Genomic DNA, 19,753 nt, shown 5'->3' with positions numbered 1-19,753 from the left:
ACCTCACAGCAGACTATCAGCAACAGTGATGTATAATAATGCAGAGCTTGCATTCTAAGGAGCCTTAATGCCCATATCACAAAGAGTGATTGATCACAGTGGCGGGGAAGCATTTTCACTTTCCCTTCTGGGGGCCACATGCGAATGGTTCATGGGGCCTGAGTCAATAGTAGGTGGAGCAATTAATCCAATTGTTACTCTTTTTTATGGTAAGCTAGTTTCTACACACTTTCAAACTCTCCCCCTCTATCCTTCATCAAGTCAAGAGGCATTATCAAAGTTCAAGGACAGTTTCCAGCTACATAAAAACACTCAAGGATGTTGTGGCTGGGGAAGGAGTGTTGCCAGGAGAGTCTCAGGGGCCAGACAGAGAGACCTGATGGACTGCATTTGGCCCATGGGCCTCAGGTACCCTGCCCTCAATATTTAACTTCTAGAGATCCTGGCGGAAGTAGCTGAACCCAAAAGATACTCTAGCAATTTGTATTATACATGTTAACAAAACACCCAAAATGTGTTAGGGTGGAGAGAGTAATGAAGACGATAATAGGAACAGCTGGATTGTGTGTAAAGTTTTATGCCAAACAGAGTTCTTCTCTTGCAGTGCCACAGAGATTTTTTCTTCTAGGAATAAGGAAGACTTTTGTCAGCATTTTAAATTTATTGTGCAAATATTAATATTCTTTCCTAACAGAAAATGTGATTTACACTATATAGTTCTTTATGCTCTTCACAATTCATTCAACACAGTACCCCCCCTCCCGGCACTATCTTTTTGGAAATCCCAAGATATCTCTTGCAATTCCAAAACCAATTTGAACTGTCAATTGTACATTGTACCAAACCAATGAAGTCATTACAAATATTAATAAAGTATTCACTGCATTGATCGAAGGTCACACACTCCTTTCAATTTTGATTCTGTTTAAAATCCATCTTGACTTACAAGATGCATCCACCATCATTTGTGAAACTTGATGTTCCTTGTATTTCAAAGGATTTAATGCTCTCATACAGTGCAATAAATATGTAGGCAAATGGCAACTCTTAAATTTGTAAATGTTATATTAGTATTGTCTGTTCTTAATCATTTGCTAGGAAAACAAGCAAGCAAGGAGAATAGGAAACATCAGTGATGCCAACATACCCAAAACAATTAAAAAGTTAATTATAACCAGAGATATTCCATACAGCCCCATGATTTGTATTCCTGAGAACACATTAACATTAATTTATCTTTTGTTCTCTAACCTAGGTCTTTGAAGTATTGTACTTGAATTGTTGAATGCCTGCCCCAAGGTTTAGTATACCTATGGTTTCAAGGCAGCTTCAGGACTAGAGTCATGCATTAGGAAGAAAAAATAACACTAGCTAGTTACAGTGGTGGAGGAAGCCGCTTGCACACCCAGAGGGGCAAACATGACGGGCACCCGGGGGGCGGGGTCAATCCTCCCAGAGGTGCCATTGGTAGCGCCCGATCCTCACCGGGGATGCGAGCGCCACCCGCCAGGGGTGTGAACATGGTGTATTTGCACAATCGGCGGCCACATTTTCACGACAGTGATTGTGCCAATCGTGAAAATCCACCCACCAGGGGTGCGAATGCTGCCACGCTGATCCACCTGGGGGGATTTTGTCACACACCCTGGCATGACACCTGGGGCGGACCGCACCCCCCTTCCAAAGTGTATTATTATTTAAAAACATTAAAAACTTCCCGGTTTTTACATGTGTGTAAATTCCACCCAGCTTTGCCTATATCTATGTGGAAATTAGTCTCAGTGAGTTAAACGTGTCATGCATATGATTAAAACCAGTTCTGCCATACACCATTTAACTTCATTGTAGAAATGTTATAGGAATGCACTTTTACTTCTTCATAGTAAAAAAGAACAACAGCAGCAACAACAACCCTCTATAATACTATGCTTAGTTGGATGGTCATTTTATTTTGATTTTCAGCAAACAAGAAGATGGTCAAGGTGGGGGCAAAGTGTTATTGCATCCAAACAAAAAAAAGTATCTCAAAACAGCCAAGGATAAATGGTGGAAAGTTTGGTACAGATTGGTATTAAATGTTTCACATTTTGCAGAGATGAACAATCTTAATTCCCAATACACCTGTAACTGAAAGTTCAGCTTTTATAGTCAATGACTATGGAACATTTAACTTTATCCATATTTATTTTATTTTGAGCAATTACACATGCACAGCTTGCTTTCTTTTCTTACATTAAAACTCTAACACTACAAATCCCGGAGGACAACAAAGCCACAAAATCTTACCTAGCCTACATGGTTATAAGATATTGTCATAAAATATGTATCTAGACTACATTAATGAACTTGCCATTTCTAAGCAACAGCAAAAAAACAAAACAAAAAAACCCCCTCTCTCTCCCTCTTGAACCCAAAATGTCTTTCTTCTACTATAGTCAGAAAGATGGAGGGGGGACACTTTATGGAACTGCAATGCCCTGAGAAAAATGGATGCAGGTTTTTTGAAAACTAGAATAGCAATGTGGGTAGTTTATTCCTTTTAAAAAAAATCCTGTGTAAATAAATAGGTTTTTCTTTTTAAAGAAGAAAACTCAATGAGGAGTATTAGTGCAAGTCATATCTTCCTTTCTCATATTTACATTCAGAATTTTAATGGCACTTGACTCTGAACTCATTCCAGTAAAGCGGAAAATTAATATTTTAATATGTCTACCTCTCCAGCAACTAGAAAGAAGTAAAGTGGAATAAATAGTAGAGAAGAAAATGTTTTGCCATTTAATACATACATATTAAATATGAATATGTATAGTACCCTGTCATCTGACGTCTGCCTGAGGCTCCCTGTTTGTTATATAGTTAAATCATTGCAGGAGACACTGTAGCAATTATTTTCCAACTATACACAAAAGACAGTGACAACAACTGATGATTCGATTTCCCCGTAAATATTTTCACTGTGTCAATCCGAGAGTTTCCAGTGTGCCTAATAAGTCATTACACAAAGGAGGAGAAACGGTTATGAAATGAGGAAGCTTTCCCCACCCCCATGCCAAGCAGAGGAGCAAGGATGGAGGTGGAAAAGTACAAAAGAAAAGAAAATCTGCACCAAGAGCCACACCTTCAGGCTACGGTTGGGGAGGTACTGCAGCTTGAAGACCAGAACCAAGCCGTGCAATTGTTCCACATGGCCTAAGTTTTGATTGCATTTCCCATCCACCCCCAGCCCCCAGCCCCAGAAGGGGAATGCTTGAATAATGCAAGCCATAAAGCCTTCTTCTTTCTTTTTCTTTTTTTTACAACTGCTAGAATGGGTAGGTGGATGGATTTTTTAACTGAATACATGTTTTTGCAGACGTGTCGCTGGTATTAAGGAATATGCCTAGCCTTCAGAAAGGCTAATTATACAGTCAGGAGCTGCAAGAGCTGTGGCCTTTTATTTTTCAATTTGGTTTGAATTGACAGGGGTTTCAAGAACTGTGAAAAGAGACAATGGAAGTATTGGCTAATGCTAGGGATGGATTTGCCAGGAACCGTGCGAACTTTGCCCCCTGCCCATACCTCTGCCAACATACCTCAGAGTTAATTTGAAACAACCTTGCTATTTCAGTGGTGAGCATCTCTTAAAAAATAAAATAGGGAAAATGAGCCCCATTAATTCAGCAGGAAGTGTTTGAAGTGCTAATGGAAATCCAAACCACCATGTGTGAGCCCAACCCATGACCCTGGTGAAAAGCAGATATGAGTTCCTTAGCGACTTGCATCAGGAACTGTTTATGACTCTTGAAAGAAAGTGAAGTCTTTCCCCTCTGAAACAGAGAGATTAACCATTTCCCCCCAGCCTCATGCAACTCTACTAATTATCCTTCACAAGCTGTCACCTTATCGCTTCTGTATCCGGAATCAGTCTTGAAGAAGCTTCCCAAATGATATTCTACAGAGGACATTCAGGTGGCACCAGTGAATTATTTTAGGTTAACCCTAGATTTCTCCCTGCTCAACCTATTGTATATGCAATAGGGGCGTGTAGCTGCCCCTTGCTGGGCACAAATAATGTGATGAACTGGGGTCATTTTACCCATCCCCAAGTTGAACAGAGATGTCAGTAAAGCATCCCAAGTCATGTCAGGGTCCCCACAAAGCCTTGTGAAGCTCTGCTTTTTTTCTGTAGCCTCTACTCTTCTGTCTACAATATCTTTCTAAGTTTCTATGCCTCTCTACCCTATGTCCATGGGCTTTGCAAGAAGCAAGCCTGTCTATAATGCTGCCTCTTGGGGCACTAAGAGCTCTGGGTAGTTTTTTTTTTTGTTACTGTTGTTGAAGGATTTTTTTTTTTAAGTTAAAAGCTTCATTTAAGTTTGTAAAAAAACAATCATCTGCTGCTCTGCTTCAGCAGGTGGGGTGGGGATAGGAACCTTCAGAGATCTTCAATGCTCTGCAGGCAGTGTTCAGGGATATGCTCACTGTGTAATTATTCCAATTGAAGGATGGAGTCTCCCAATGCAAATAAATGTAACAAAGCTAAGCTGGCTGGCATGAAGCTTCTAATACATTCCAAGGAAAGTACAAGCAATAATACATACCAATTGGCCACATCTTCATTATTTTAGTAAGAAAGAGCAAACGTCAAATCCTGCTGTCCACCCCCCCACAACAGCATGAAACTAATATGGATTTTTCTTTGTTCTTTCCCCTAATCTTTGGTCTGCAGCAGTGGCTCCTTTAGTACTATGTGTCAGTTTGCATTTCTTAGTGCAGACATGTGTGAAGATCTTTCCTATTCTGATTAATACAAGAGGATTCTAGAAGCTACTAGAAGCTTCTCTGTGTGAGAGAAGCAGGCAGAAGGGTCATGATTGTTTGGGTTATACCTTCTGGGAAGCTGGTTTGAACTAGTTCTCTTCTCTCTTCCAATTAAGGTCATGCTGACTATAAATATAGGCCAGAAGGAGCCAGGGTTTTACTTTCTCTTTTTATCTCTCTTCCTTCTGGTGTGGTGTTCTGTACATAGTATCCTTAGTGTTAAGGTTTAGTATTGTTATAAATTTCTAAGTTTCGGTAATTGCCGCAACTGGATTTTTATGGACTGTGCCAATCCTGAATGTATTTGGATTTGTGACCGTTACACTCATTTGCCTTCAGCACAAGTAAAGCTCTGCTGGATGAAGTACAGTAGTACCTCGGTTTAAGAACTTAATTCTGAAAGCCCGTTCTTAAACCAAAACTGTTCTTAAACTGAGGCACACTTTCCCTAATGAGGCCTCCCACTGCTGGTGCCCTTCCACTGTTTGGATTCTGTTCTTAGACCGAGGTAAAGTTTGCAAACTGGGACACTACTTCTGGTTTCGCGGAGTTCATAAACCGAATCGTTCATAAACAGGACTGTTCTTAAACCGAGGTACCACTGTACTTTTGCCTCTGGTCTATTTTGGGGAACTCTGCTACATGTTTTAAGGTTTTCCTCCACACGTATGACAAAATGAATCCTCAAGCTGGTTATGGGGTATCCTTTTGGACTGAAGAGCAGGCACGCAGAAGACACAAAGATCTCTGATCACTTCTGGCCCACTGCAAAGACTGGTAGAATTTCTTTGTTTGCTTCTGAGTAAGGGACTCACTGATTTAGCCCTGGCCATCCAGACTACCCTAGGTCCTTAGCATCCCTGTGTGTTCACTGCACATCTTAGGTCCTGCCAGCAGTGGCAGTGGCAGGACCACATCGCGTTGTAGTGAACTGAGTCACTGAGCAAGCAGGACAACATCCATTCACTCAACCAAAATTTCCCCTCCTTTTTCTTTCCCCAGGAACCTCCCAGATATGTTCCGGACATTTCTGCACAACTCTCCATACCAAAACTGGGGGTGGGTGGGCAATGAGGGGGCTGCAAAACAGAAAGAGGAAGTGTCATGGAATGAGTAGACGTCACTCGGCAAGGACTTAATTGGAATATGACCCATATTAAGTCACAAAGGAAAGAAATTCTATAAATAATATTAGGACTTCTCAGGTGGGTCTAGTATGAATTTGCCTATTACCAGTTGATGCAGAAACTGGTGGACAAAATATAGGATTCAGTTAATTCATTATATAGGGAGCTGGAAGTCAATGCACAATTTTATCTAGTTCAAACATCATATCAATTTTGTCTTTTGTTAATGACATAGTTGGGCCTTTTAAATCCCCTTATTTCTAAATGCAAATTATTAGAAACAAAGAAAGACAACATAAACAAAATGAGTGAGGCTCAAATGACAATCAGATGAACAATGTTCTTTATATAGAGAGAACCATGGCCCTCAGCCCATAGCATCATTTTCTTTACAGAAACCTGCCCTCCATTTTGTGGTTATTCACATCTGTAAATTAGACTTTCTTCTTGGATTCTTTATGACTCCCCAGCTGCTTGTAAAACGTATGCACGCTCATCCTTTGAGACAGAGTTGCAACTAATGCTTTGTTCTGCTTCATACAAATTATGATGCTCTTTAATAATACATTATGGTACTTTCATAGATAAGTGTCTCTTTGACAATGTTATAGCCTCATAACCTGAATGTTGAGGATATTGGCTTCTTAAAGACAACTTTATTTTTTACCTATTGATTTATTGTAAATGTACCTAGAAAATAAATGCCTCTGCACTCATTTTTCTGTGCGGTATATTTATTCTACACTAGAGTCCAGTTAAAATTTGTAATGTCGGATGTTTCCTCCAGCTTTTCTGAGACGTTCTAATTGTTCGCCGTTTCATACGGACCATTATTCACCCTGTTGTCCTTCCAGAGCTCATTTCTAAGTCTGCCTGGAGTATATTACTTACACCAAAACCTTCTGGCCTATGTAATTAGCCTATAGCCAAGAACTGAAATAAAATGATGAGCCTATGCCAGTACTTGCACGCCAGTACTCTGCACACTGAAAAAGTTGTTGTTTTCTGTGCACAGAGGAATAGAACATAATAAAAATTATAATTGCAACTGGTATTTTTAAATGGACCTGGGATGAGGCTAACAATTGTGGTTTTTCAGACTAATCAGTTGAAAGGAAGGAAGGAAGGAAGGAAGGAAGGAAGGAAGGAAGGAAGGAAGGAAGGAAATGTCCTTGTGAGTGAACACACCCCCTGCAGAGTTGGATACAACCCAGAATCCAGACTACAGTGGTACCTTGGGTTACAGACACTTCAGGTTACAGATGCTTCAGGTTACAGACTCTGCTAACCCAGAAATACTACCTCGGGTTAAGAACAGTTTCAGGTTAAGAACGGACCCCCAGAATGAATCAAGTTCTTAACCCGAGATACCACTGTACTGTTCATAGGCAGCTCCACCCCAACAGACTGTTGACTAATGCCCCCACCTCAAGATTATTTGGCAATATAATACCTCCCATTTTGCTGCTCGAAAATAGAGTGGAGAAGTTTGGGTGGCCTTTCCCCACCCCGTGCCCACCAGCTTATAATCCAATTGAAAGCACTGTTATGATAGTGTCTCAGAGAACCTGCAGCAGACTAGGCCATGACTGACAGCCAATAAAATGTAAGAGAAGATTGTGTAAATCCAGGCCTCTGTGCAGGCAGGTGTTGCTGTGGAGAGGACAGCCATGCCCCATTCCTTCATCTCTCTATTGTAGCATCATCCCTAGTTGAATGTCAAATTGAGACTATGTTATTCCAGTGCACTGGCATGGCGGGTGGGTGTTTTGTGTTTTTCTGTTTTCTGTGTTGTTTTGTTTTGTTTCAAGACTGGGTTGCACATCCCATGACTTCTTCTACAGTTAGAATGGAATTATCAAAGCTGAAGCCAAAGAGAGGTGAATGGGTTGCCCATTTTTACCAATATCTTTATGACACATCAAATATTTTCACTATTTGGGTCGTCTTTTATTTCAGGGGAGGAAAAACTATTCAGAGGACATTGCTGATGCAACCAGACTGATGCTCTCAATCTTGGCAGTAAACCGCAGGATGTTTCAGCAACAGGGATATTCCTTCTCCTCTTACATCAATTTAAACAGATGCCAAGGCTTTGTTCGCCCTCAGCGACATTATCACTGCATAGCCAGATCTGCTTGTTTGTGTGACACCAGGATTGCGTTCCCTGCAAGAACTGTGATTGGCTGGGATCACTCGGGGAGGAAAAAAGCCAAAGGAGAAATGACACTGACCCTGGAGCAGAGGGGAAAGGAGAAGCTGTGGACAAGTGTGAACAGCAGGGGGAAAATGATGCTTCTAAGGCCATTGCCAAATAAGATTTCATGCCCCCACCTTCACCAAGACAATTGGAGACAGCTTTCAAAATTATGCATAGTATAGTTGTCCTCATGTCCAGCTCTGGGCTTCCCCCACAAGCCTCTGGTTGCGAGAACAGGATGCTAAACTAGATGGGTCATTGGCCTGGACCAGAAGAACTTTTCTTATGTCCTTATGGCTGACAATCACAGAAATAAGGGGAAATCGAGTTTCAAGTGGGAAGCGCAATGTGTTACAGGGATAGTTAACTCCCAGTTTGGGCACCCACTGCAAGTAAATTTCTTGCCCACCTATGAGGATTTTGGTACCAGGGGCAAAATGTAAGGGGACACAGAGCTGAAGGAGCGGCATTGCCAAGAGTCAGAATGTAATCTTCTCTTTAGCTGATATGCATGGCTTAGCAGAAGAGGGGTGTTGCTGTGTGTGTGTGTGTGTGTGTGTGTGTGTGTGTGTGTGTGTGTCCCCTTGTGTGTTGACCCATGATGTATTCAAGAGGGTTGGCCAGCAGTGAATGTGGATCTTCAGCCATGCGGTTTGACCCAGAAACATGGAACCTCATTATACTGCAAGCAGAGGATATTTGAATCTGTGAACCGCAAGCAGGCAAACAGGAAGTCCACTTATCCTCACTGGTCAGGTAGCATTGCAGGACAGCACTTCTCCCCTGCCAGGATCCAGCAAGGTGCAATGTCTTGCAGTCTCCCAGCCACTGTGACCCCAAAATGTTCCTCCTGCTGGCTGGAAAAGTGGATTGTAGTCTACCTACAAATTGCCAGTCATGGTCAGGTTACAGGGCTGGTTCTTCCCGGGAGGCAGGCTGGACCAAGCTGGTGGGCTTCACCCAGTCTGCCTTTGAGGGTAAAAACTGCAGCCAGTCTCCACCGCCTTGCACAGCTTGCTCATCGGATCTTCCTCCCACCCTCCCTAATTTATGCTTGAACATTATGGACTATTGGATGGTTGTTGTATTTGGGGCCGGGCAGGAATTTGTCCATCCAGCTAATTGGCTCTGTCCTTTGGTTATCTCTTCCTCATAGCAATTATCACAACTTTGACAGTTTAGGCATTGGGTAAGCCTTACTCTATAGTGGAAGGGAGGTTGTAGCCTCTGCCTTTCCCTCCAGTCTCTGTGGATATCCCATTAAAGGAAAAGGAGTTACTTCTGTCCAGAAGCCCAGGCAGGGGCTAGGGCCATAGCACACCTCAAGGCGGCATCTCCGTAGTGTGTGCCATAGGACCTCCTCACCTCAGGTTGATACCAATTAGGTATACCTCAACAGGTAGACTGGAGGTTCAATGGATATACCCAATGCCTATGCTAAACCTCTATATCTGTAATCAATAAAGTTGTGGCCTAACTTGACCAAAAGCAATGTTGTCCTGTCTTTTATCTGGGAGTCAGGCACAAAGGAAGGGGTGGGGCACCTGGCCCATGCAAATATCTGTATGTTACCCTTTCCTGGCACTCATAAATAGCTGCCTGAGGCAGCTGCTTCACTCTGTCTAATGGCAGAGCCAGCTCTGATTTTGTGAAGGAATGATAAAGAACACGATGGTGACTTCATGGTCATTCACAGCAAGCTTGATACTTTTTTGCATCAAACTGTTATGGATCAGCTCCAGATCTATTAACTATTGTCTTGTTTACAACCAGAAGGTAGCATTGTAGGGACCAATATTCTGTCACACCATCAAGAATAATAGAGTGCTCTTGAGAATTATAGAGCACTTTAAATATTGTGCATCTTTTCCCACTTACCCAGCCAATGGGGGGGGGGGACAGACAAGTGTGAAAACATGTGAAAAGATATTGATGACATTTCTCAGAGTGCCTCGAAAATATGACAGAACTGAGCTTTTTGTTTCTGTGGTTTTTTTGGTTTGCTGGCCAAGGAACTGAATAGAGCGTTGTTAGCAAAATTACTCTTTGTTTCCAGTAAGAGTAGAGCTAAATTTGCTAAGCTACATCCTATTTCCAAAACCATCCCAAGAAACAGATGCACTGGCCTATATTTCAGATAGTGAGTTCAGTTTTTGCTGGACAGAACACATGTGTCATATGTCCATAAAAGTTTTCCCTCAGGGCAACTGACCCTACATTCTTACCCCGAAAAAGCAGTCATTGCATGCAGCTACTCATGCACCAGACAGATACCTGATCCAGTATCAGGGAATGGTCTGAACAGGAGGACTGAGAAGTGTATCCTCAGGCAGATCAGCTTCTCTCCAAAGATGAGGAGGGGAAAGAGTCACCCCACTTCTTCCCAGCCATTTCAGTAGGGGAGAGAGAGGAGAATGCTCCGCAGGAGTTACCTAGCTACGAGATAGTGGAAGAAGAGGGGGAAGGGAGGGAACAGCCAGCAGAGACCTCCCTGGAGAGCCTGGGTGACTCCCCCTCTCTCCTCGGGCTCATAGGTCTCTCTATATTAGAGAACAGAGGCTGCAGAGGGGTGGAACGTCCCGTTGGCACTCAGGATGTTGCTGGGTATAGAAGGGAAGGGCTCAGAGTAGCCAACAACTCTCTTTGTAGAGAGATATGGATTCTTGCTTTGCAACCAGATGACTGAATAAAAGGGACTATAAAATACAAAGATGTTTGTGATTCTTGTCTATGAAGTTACTGGAGGAGGAGAGGACTCTCCATGCCTGACATCCAGACAGGCAGTCCAGAAGTATACAATGGTCAATGATACTAAAAGCCCCCAATAAGTCCATCAGACTTGTGTGTGTGCAGGCACACATTTGCGTTACCCGGTTCCCAGTGTAGGTCATCAAACAAAGTGACTCAAGCTGTCCCCAGCCAAAAACCATTCCTGAAATAGCTCTCAATGCTCCATATCATCCAGAAGAGCATGGAGTTGAGAGGCAACCAGTTACATGAACACCTTGCCCAAGAAGAGTAAGAGACTTTATATCTTTATACAAACTTGCAAAAACACAACAAACTCATTGCTTGGGTGGAACAACCTCTGCCTGTGTGAAGGGACTTCTGCTCCTGCTGTGCCATCCCCTAAACTTCTCCAGAGAGTTGGGGGAAACTCAGGGAGAGGAGAACAAGGATAAGTTACATTGTGCAAGAGGAAGTTGTTCCACTTGTGCAATTATTTTATTGAATACACCCCTTTAAAAAAAAACTCCTATGTGACAGTTGATTATTGAGTTTCACCATTCAAATGAGACATAGGCAAAGAGTCTCACTCAAATTCAGCATAATTTGCAATTATTTTATAGGTTTATATCCTCATCTGCTGAGACACCTAATTATCACAGCTTCCAATCATTAGATACAAAACAGAAATATCAACATTTGATAGGAAATGCATAGTTATTTCTAGGGTGTTTTTTATAATAACCCCCCAAAACCTTTTAATTATGAGAGCTAAAATAAGAATGACATGACACTTTGCACCATATAAACTTTCTCAAGAATCTAGGTATGGCTACTGCTGATGGAAGGAAACTGGCAAAGTTGGACCACTGGTCGGAGCCAGGAGAACTGTTTACACTCTTGTCATCTTGAAAGCTAGGCTGAACATTCAAATATTCAGACAACAGCTCGCCTGGATTCCAACCATTGCAAAGGATAAATTGCTTGTTCATGAATCTAAATTGCAGACAAAAATCGCAGCACTACAAGCCGTTCTTTTCTTAAAATTGAATGATGATGCTAGATATCTGTTATTCAAAGTATTAAAATCACTCAGATGTAAAATTGCAGGTGCAGTGTCAAGTACCCTGCGTTATTTCCACTTCTTTATTCCGATGAAAAATACAAAATCCTCTGGGCATCTGTAGATCTGCACCAAGGCTTTCTTGGCTCTGGTATGCAACCAGGATTTCCTTTAAGGGTGCAACGAGACCATCTTGGCTGGGGGCCCCACGAAAGTGTGCTAATTAGGGGGCTCCTGTTGGAGGAGTCTGCTTATTTACATTTATCGCACGCTCTGCCATATGCGCTCTCAAATTCCTGTGAGGTACATATTTGGTGCAAACGGCTGCCAAGAGCCAGTTTCTGAGATGTGGGTCTGTTGTTGGGGAAGATTGCTTTTTACTTGAATTGGAGTCCCATTTATTTCCAACCGCGCCAACGCGTATGTTTATGTATTCAGCATCCAAGCTCATGGGAGTGATTAGGATGTGATCCAATTATCAAAGACACTGTATGTTCAGCCATCACATATCTCTCAAACCATGCTTAAATGATGTTTTGTAAGCCATTTACTCTTAGGGTGTTCAGCTTCTTTTTTTTTAATACCACGTGTAAAACATAATGTAGCATTACCGCTGAAGTGCCAACTACTATCGGATTCACAATCACAAATATCTGTCCGTGAAACGAAAGCTATGTACACTTTACTGACTTAAAATGCAACTGGATCATTCTTTTTCTCAATTCAGATTGAAGCTGCGACTCAGCTATACAGCTGCAAATAAAACATTTGAAGAGTGTTGTAAAGTGCATTATACAAATGTGACACTAGATGGCGATGGTGAGCTATGGCAAAATCAATATATTTTTCAAAACGGGTTTTTTAAAGCATTTTCACAACTTTTTAAATATGTGTGTAGATTCCAGCCTTGTTTGGGAACAGATGGATCAAAATGCAGCATTTCCTAAGGAACACCAGGATATTATATGCAGGATAGACGTAGACTGTGGCTAACACTGTGTGTACACAGCTTCCCGAACCAGCAGTGGGAGTGCACTGGATACACAGTAAATGGGAGTGTGTACACATCCTAAAATCAGCTTAAAATCAAGGATATACATTTGGCTTACTTTGGTGAGGGACTTTGGACAGTAAACTATCTGGTTTAAACTGGTTCGCAGCAGGAGCGAGAGACACTGTCCAGTAGTTAGTGACAGTGGAACAGTCAAGGGGGTCTTTAAGCATGGTCATCACAAATATGCAAGAGGCCCAATCTATGTCACTGCCAGAACTACATGGGAGCCACTTTTCCATGGTATGGGGTCGTATTGCTCTAGTTCAGCCTTTCTCAACCTGTGGGTCCCCAGATGTTGTTGAACGACAACTCCCATCACCCCTAGCTAGCAAGGCCAGAGCTCAGGGATGATGGGAGTTGTAATCCAACAACATTTGGGGACCCACAGGTTGAGAACCGCTGCTCTAGTTACTTGTAAAGACAGGAACTATGTGGCTGAACCATGTGGCTGAACCACATACTCATCCCCCTGCCAAAATACCAGGGGTGCAGATGGCTGTCACCTTAGTGGTGTTATCCCAGACCATATCTAATATCATCAAATATCTAAAGGGCTGTTATAACATGGAAGTGTTGGAGCAAGCTCATTTTCTCCTGCTCCAGAGGGTAGGACCTGAACCAATGGATTCAGATGACAATAAAGGAGATTCTGACTAAACATGTAGAAGAACTTATTGACGGTAAGAGCTGTTCAACAGTAGAATGGAGTCCCTTGGAAGATGAAGGTGCTGTTATGTGTGTACTTCTTCTTCTAACTTCAAACATACTTTACCTATTTATGGCAGCTAAAAATCTGGCTTGCAGACTATCCAAAGCTTAGTGAATATTTCCAACTTGTATATACCAATATTATAATAAAGAGTGTGGCATGACCTGTCTCCTGCCTGCTCACAACTGGCTTTGTGAGTTCAGAATAAAGATGGTTCAATCAATCCCCTTTTGTATGTGTTTACCTCAGTTCCACTATGCATTTCAAAAATGTTTTGAAGCCCGTTTTGAGTCGAGAACTGCCTAAGAACATTTGGGAAATGTGAGAATTGGTATATAACTAGGTTCTGAACATCACATTAGTCTTCTGGGTAGTGAAGGTCAGGTCAGGTCAGTTTGTACTGAAATTTGCAAATATTGACTTTCACAGACATCCCTAGTTCAGATGATACCCTTTTGGCTTTCTGATGCTTCCTCTTCTTCTTCCTCAATGGTCCTCAGCTGGGTGTGTTGTGCTAAGACCTTGCTGTATGTCACATACTAGCCAATATTTTTTCCAAACCCACAGGATACAGCATCAATGAGACAGTGAAATGACTTGGGTGCAGTGCATTATGCCACAGTAGGTAAACGTCTCATTAGGAGCCTACAGGGATCTTCTCCATAAGTCCACACATACACACACACACACAGAAGCTTTTCATGTGTTGGGGGAACATCATGAGGCTAGCTCATGTAGTTCTTGATGCAAAAATGCTGGAAAATTACAGCACAGTCGCCTTAAATAAGATTGAATGAGGTGCTCTGTGTTTTAATCTAGCAAAAAAAGGGAGGCTGACAGGGGATATAATTGTGCTGTGCACTTCTATCAGCAAGGTTAATACAATGTGTGATTGGGTAATACTTTGATTTAACGATAACACGGCTAGAAAACCAAATTGATATAAAATGCCTAAGAATTTAGAATGCAAATCAGAAAGATTTATCAACAAAGAAATGTGGTTCTGATCTCACTATTTGTCAAAGAAATATTAAAAAGGAAAAAGAAAGAAAAATATTAATCTATTTATTTTAAAATTTCCTGAATAAATGGTTAAGAGCAATTGTGTTTTAAACTTTTATCTGATGCTTACAGTGGTATTTTTTTTAGCTAGAACAAACATTTTAGCCTATTAAAGATGTTGTCTTTGTACAACAGTTTCTATGCACGCACGCACACACACACAGACACACACACACACATACATATGAGAAATTTCACAATGTTGGAACTAAAATACTTGAAGGAGCGTATCTCCTGATATTTGCCATCCCTGTTGGTGGTCCCACCAGTGCACATGTAGCTTGCTATGCCATGATCCTTAATAGGGCCTTGTCAGTACTGGCACCCTGTAAAATTCCCTCCACTGGGAGATGAACGTGTCATCCTCAGTATTGCGCTATTGGTGGTGTTTGAAAACTCATTGACTCAGGCCTTTGGAACAGATTGAGGTGATGAAGGTCAGTGGAGCTGTGTTTCTTTCTGCTGTACTTTAGTGGTACTTTTCAGTGGAATCCTTCTATATTTTTAATGCTTTGCTGAACTTTTTATTGTTCCCTTGTTGAAAAGGGGAGGATTCAAAAATGAGCAAATAAATAATCATTCTGCCCTACTCTCTTAACCTTAAGATCAAATTCTAGCAGGACCAAGAAGTAAAGCACAAGGCAGAATTATGCAGGCAGAAGCTCAGTTGTTTTCCATCAAGTTCACTGTGAAACCCGGGGGTATGGCAACAGCACTCTGAGTTCCACACACTCAGTTCTGTTTTCTGCTTCTGAATGTCTTCACAGAGTGGTTGCTGTGGAGATCAGGTCCTGCTGGGAAGATTTTACTCTTAAACCCTGAATTGTTTGGCTTGAGTAAACGAAACTTTCCTAATTATGGGGGCCATGGTGGGTTTGTTAAGTCGACACATTCTGTCAAGTGCTTGTGTGGGTTTGTAAAAAATAATAATATATATTTTAGGGATTTTCCTTTATCATTTCTTTTCCATGTACTTCTCTTTGTGCAACTACTGGTTTAGTTAGGTGATTTTAGATGTTAATAATCTTATGACGGGGTCTCTTCAGATTGTAATATGTATAAATTATTTTGTGTACTTTAAAACCTGGTGCACCCATCCTGCTGCTGCAATTGGGGGTCCTCTTATGCAATCTGAGTGGGACCCAGGTCCTCTTCCCCAAGGTGTTGTTCTGATGACACCAGTTCTTTGAGGATAGGGGATAGAACTGTGTTCCTAGAGCTTCACTGGACAATATATGGATGGAGAGTTCATCTGGACTGTAGCTGTAGCAAATGCACCTTGCTGCTGATATTGAAAGGAGTCGTGGTAACTGAGTATTGAGACTTCTGGAAAATTTTAATAATACTGAGTTATTTTCATTGTGCTATTCCCATTGTGTACTCCTACACCAGGCCCTCGATTAAACTGCTATATTGATGGATACTATAAATTGTTTATTTAGTTTAATTGCCTTTGAGTCTGCTTCCATACTCGTCCTTCGAGACAATCCTGAGGAAAGTCAAGAAAAGATTGCGTTTGCAATCTAGGACATACTTATAATGCTGCCTAGTTTGTTTTTTTACTTCATACATGAAAATCGCCTGGGGCACTGAGTTGCTTTAGCCCCTGCACAAATGTTGCCCATGGTGAAGAAACATTCCTTAGTTCAGGACAGGGAGACCATGTTTGCTTGGCGGGGGGAATGGGTGACGAGTTTGGGAAAACAGGCACCACCACCACCACCCTGCTCTTGGGCTATAATTTACTGGGTCTGTAATGTTGTTGTTTAGTCGTTTAGTCGTGTCCGACTCTTTATGACCCCACGGACCAGAGCACGCCAGGCACTTCTGTCTTCCACTGCCTCCCACAGTTTAGTCAAACTCATGCTGGTAGCTTCGAGAACACTATCCAACCATCCTCTATCGTCCTCTATCGTCCCCTTCTCCTTGTGCCCTCCATCTTTCCCAACATCAGGGTCTTTTCCAGGGAGTCTTCTCTTCTCATGAGGTGGCCAAAGTATTGGAGCCTCAGTTTCACGATCTGTCCTTCCATTGAGCACTCAAAGCTGATTTCCTTCAGAATGTATAGGTTTGATCTTTTGCAGTCCGTGGGACTCTCAAGAGTCTCCTCCAGCACCTGTAATAGTATAATATATATTTTTTGTACTCTTGAACTCAGTATTGAAACAGGGGATGAGAAGTGAGGGAAGAAAAGTAAGAGAAAAACTTGGGAAAGAAGTGCATTTCTCCATAGCACTCCAGTTATCTTCCAGCCAAAACTATTTGAAAGACTTTTAGCTATTAAGAGATGTCACACAGAGATGGACCGGGCCGCCACCATACAATGGTTATTAGTGCTGTGTCGTTAAATCCTCAAGGCAATTAGGAGTGTGTGCCTCTGTTGTTGTTTTTTCTGAGAAGCTGGGACTTTTACACTTTATTTCAGGTATCAGGAAATACTGTTCTATATTCACATAAGCATCCTTATCAGCAGACACTCGTTTGCTGACTCTGCTGTTTGTGAATTGCCTGCAGCTCTCAAGTTGGGGCCAGTGATGTAATTGGCTCATGCTCACCTGGCTTGCCCTTCCTCAGCTGCCTTCAACCAGCGCTCATCTTCTTGGTGGTTGTTCAGCAGCCTGGTGATTTTCCTGTTGATGTCGTGAGCCCCAAAGAGACATCTTGGTGGGGCTGGTCAGATCAGGATGAGGAGTAGGAGCTACCCAGGGTAGCTGATGCCCCCAGGGATGGTCCCAGCAAGCTGATTCAGGCCATGTCAAGGTCCTGTGAAACATGAGAACTGGCCAAAAGAGATGTTTCAGGGGAGGAATCTGCTCTGGAAAAGCACCCAGTGGGTTATTACCCAACCATTCCATACCGGTCATGCCTGTGGTTCTGGTACTGAGTCATAGTGGTTCATAGTCTTTCTGCACACAAAAATGCCAAGGGTCTCTTCATTTCAGCAGTATAATTTTGGACTGGAGTGAGAGGCATTTTGTTTATCTTATTGTTGCACTATTGGAAGTCAGGAAGTTTCAAATAGAGCAGTATCTTTTACATTCCATGGGATTATTCTGGGCTAGGCACTTTAACCCTTCACTGTCATAGGCTAAAATCCCAGCAGGGAAGTTTAACTGGTTTGTGGATCAAACATTTCATTTCCTTGTGTTTCAATCTCATGTGAGCAAAGTGATTAGTACCTACACCCCACAAATTCTCTCAGGAGTCAAACCATATATATTTTAAAGGACATTCATCTCAAATGCCTGACTCAGCCACGCAAGTCACTTGTAATCTGCAGTTATTTATGTCCACAAAACCACATTGAGAGAGCCAGTGAAATGATGCACCCGTGACTTGTTAAGAGGCATCTTTTATCAGAAAATGAAAAGCATGCTCTTGAGTCTGAAGATTGATTTTTCCAGAAGAAGGAACACCACAACATTCTTAAAACAAAGAATAAGGTGCAAATATTTTAATCATTTCTAGGTTAAAATTTCATATTAAAACCTGTAATATATCAGCTGCTCACCAGGACAGCCAGAATCTGAACGCTACCAGAATCCAAACACAACTTCAACTTTTTTAAGTCTCTATTGAGAAATTGTTTTCTTGACACTGGCAAAGTTAATGCAGAAGGTAATTATTAAACAATGGAGGAAGTAACTTCACTAAGCGGTTAGACTGAGGGAGGGGGGAGAATCATAAAGGGTGACCTTGTGGAGAATTATATTTTAATATAATCTCTTTCATCTATCCTCAGTGGGGGTGGGAGATTGTCAAATGCATATTATTAACTTAGAAATCAATACTCACATTTGCTGTCTTTATTTGGGGAGTGTTTTCTTTGAAGCCAGATCATTAGGTCATGCAGCTTCTCTGTTGTGCAAAGCTTGGGGCAATTTGTTGTGGAAATCCTTTTCTCTCAGTTGGGATGGCGCAAACTCCCATACAAAAGAATAACATCAGTAAATGATACAAGTTTCATTCAGCTTTGCTAAGATAATTTCTAAAAATGTCCCCGAAAAGGGCAGTAAATAACCTAAGCAGCAGAAACCACTAGCAATTTTTCTTTTCCCATCTGTTTCTTCTTTCTCACTCTCTCCCCTCTTGTACTCTTCTCTCTCACATGCTTTTTGTCTCTGTTTCCAAGCTGTTCACCCCCCCCCAAGTTCAACCTTTATTCCTAAACAAATAGCAAGACAATGCAGTAGCATCAGAAAGGGTGCCTGTTTAAAATAAGATAAAATTGCTCTGCTCTGCTTTGCAGGAGTGACTCTGGTCCACCCACATCACAAAATCACATCATGAAAACTGTAGAGTTGGAAGGGACCCTGAAGACCATTCAGCCTTTCTCAACCCGTGGGTCCCCAGATGTTGTTGAACTACAACTCCCATCACCCCTAGCTAGCAAGGCCAGAGCTCAGGGATGATGGGAGTTGTAGTCCAACAACATCTGGGAACCCACAAGTTAAGAACTGCTGCTAGTTCAACCCCCTGAAATACTCAGCTCCCCCATACAGTGATCAAACCTGCAATTGTGGCATTATCAGCACCACCAACTGAACTATCTCACTGCTGCTGGTGGTGGTGGTCTCTAGTTTTCATGCCTGTGACATTTGCCCCCTTTGATTTGCTGCAGCCGGACACACAAGACCTGCTTGCTCAGAAGAAGGGTGCTTTGGGAAGGTCCGGTGCTTTTGAAAAGGAGCAAATCCGCTCTCATGCTCTGCATAAGTAACTCAACGTACAATACCCTGGCTGCCAAGACTGGGTTGGATAAACCTGGTAGGCTCTTCTGAGTGCCTGGGTCCTCAGCCAGTGCCCAACCCCTACCATGCATGCAAAGCTTTGTTCCTGGTTTCCAAAAGGAGTTGCAAACACAGGAAAGACCAAAGGTGAACATCACATACTTTGCACTGATGTCATCGCCTTGGGGTCTTGTTTGGAAGCCAAAGCACAGCATGGAAATGTTTCATAAATAAATAAATCTCTTTCAGTTTACTTGCCAGTAAGTTTAATTAATATGGGT

Source organism: Podarcis cretensis (genome assembly GCF_951804945.1).
Source record: "Podarcis cretensis genome assembly, chromosome: 6".
Taxonomy (NCBI): Eukaryota; Metazoa; Chordata; class Lepidosauria; order Squamata; family Lacertidae; genus Podarcis; species Podarcis cretensis.
This window is presented reverse-complemented; position numbering follows the sequence as displayed.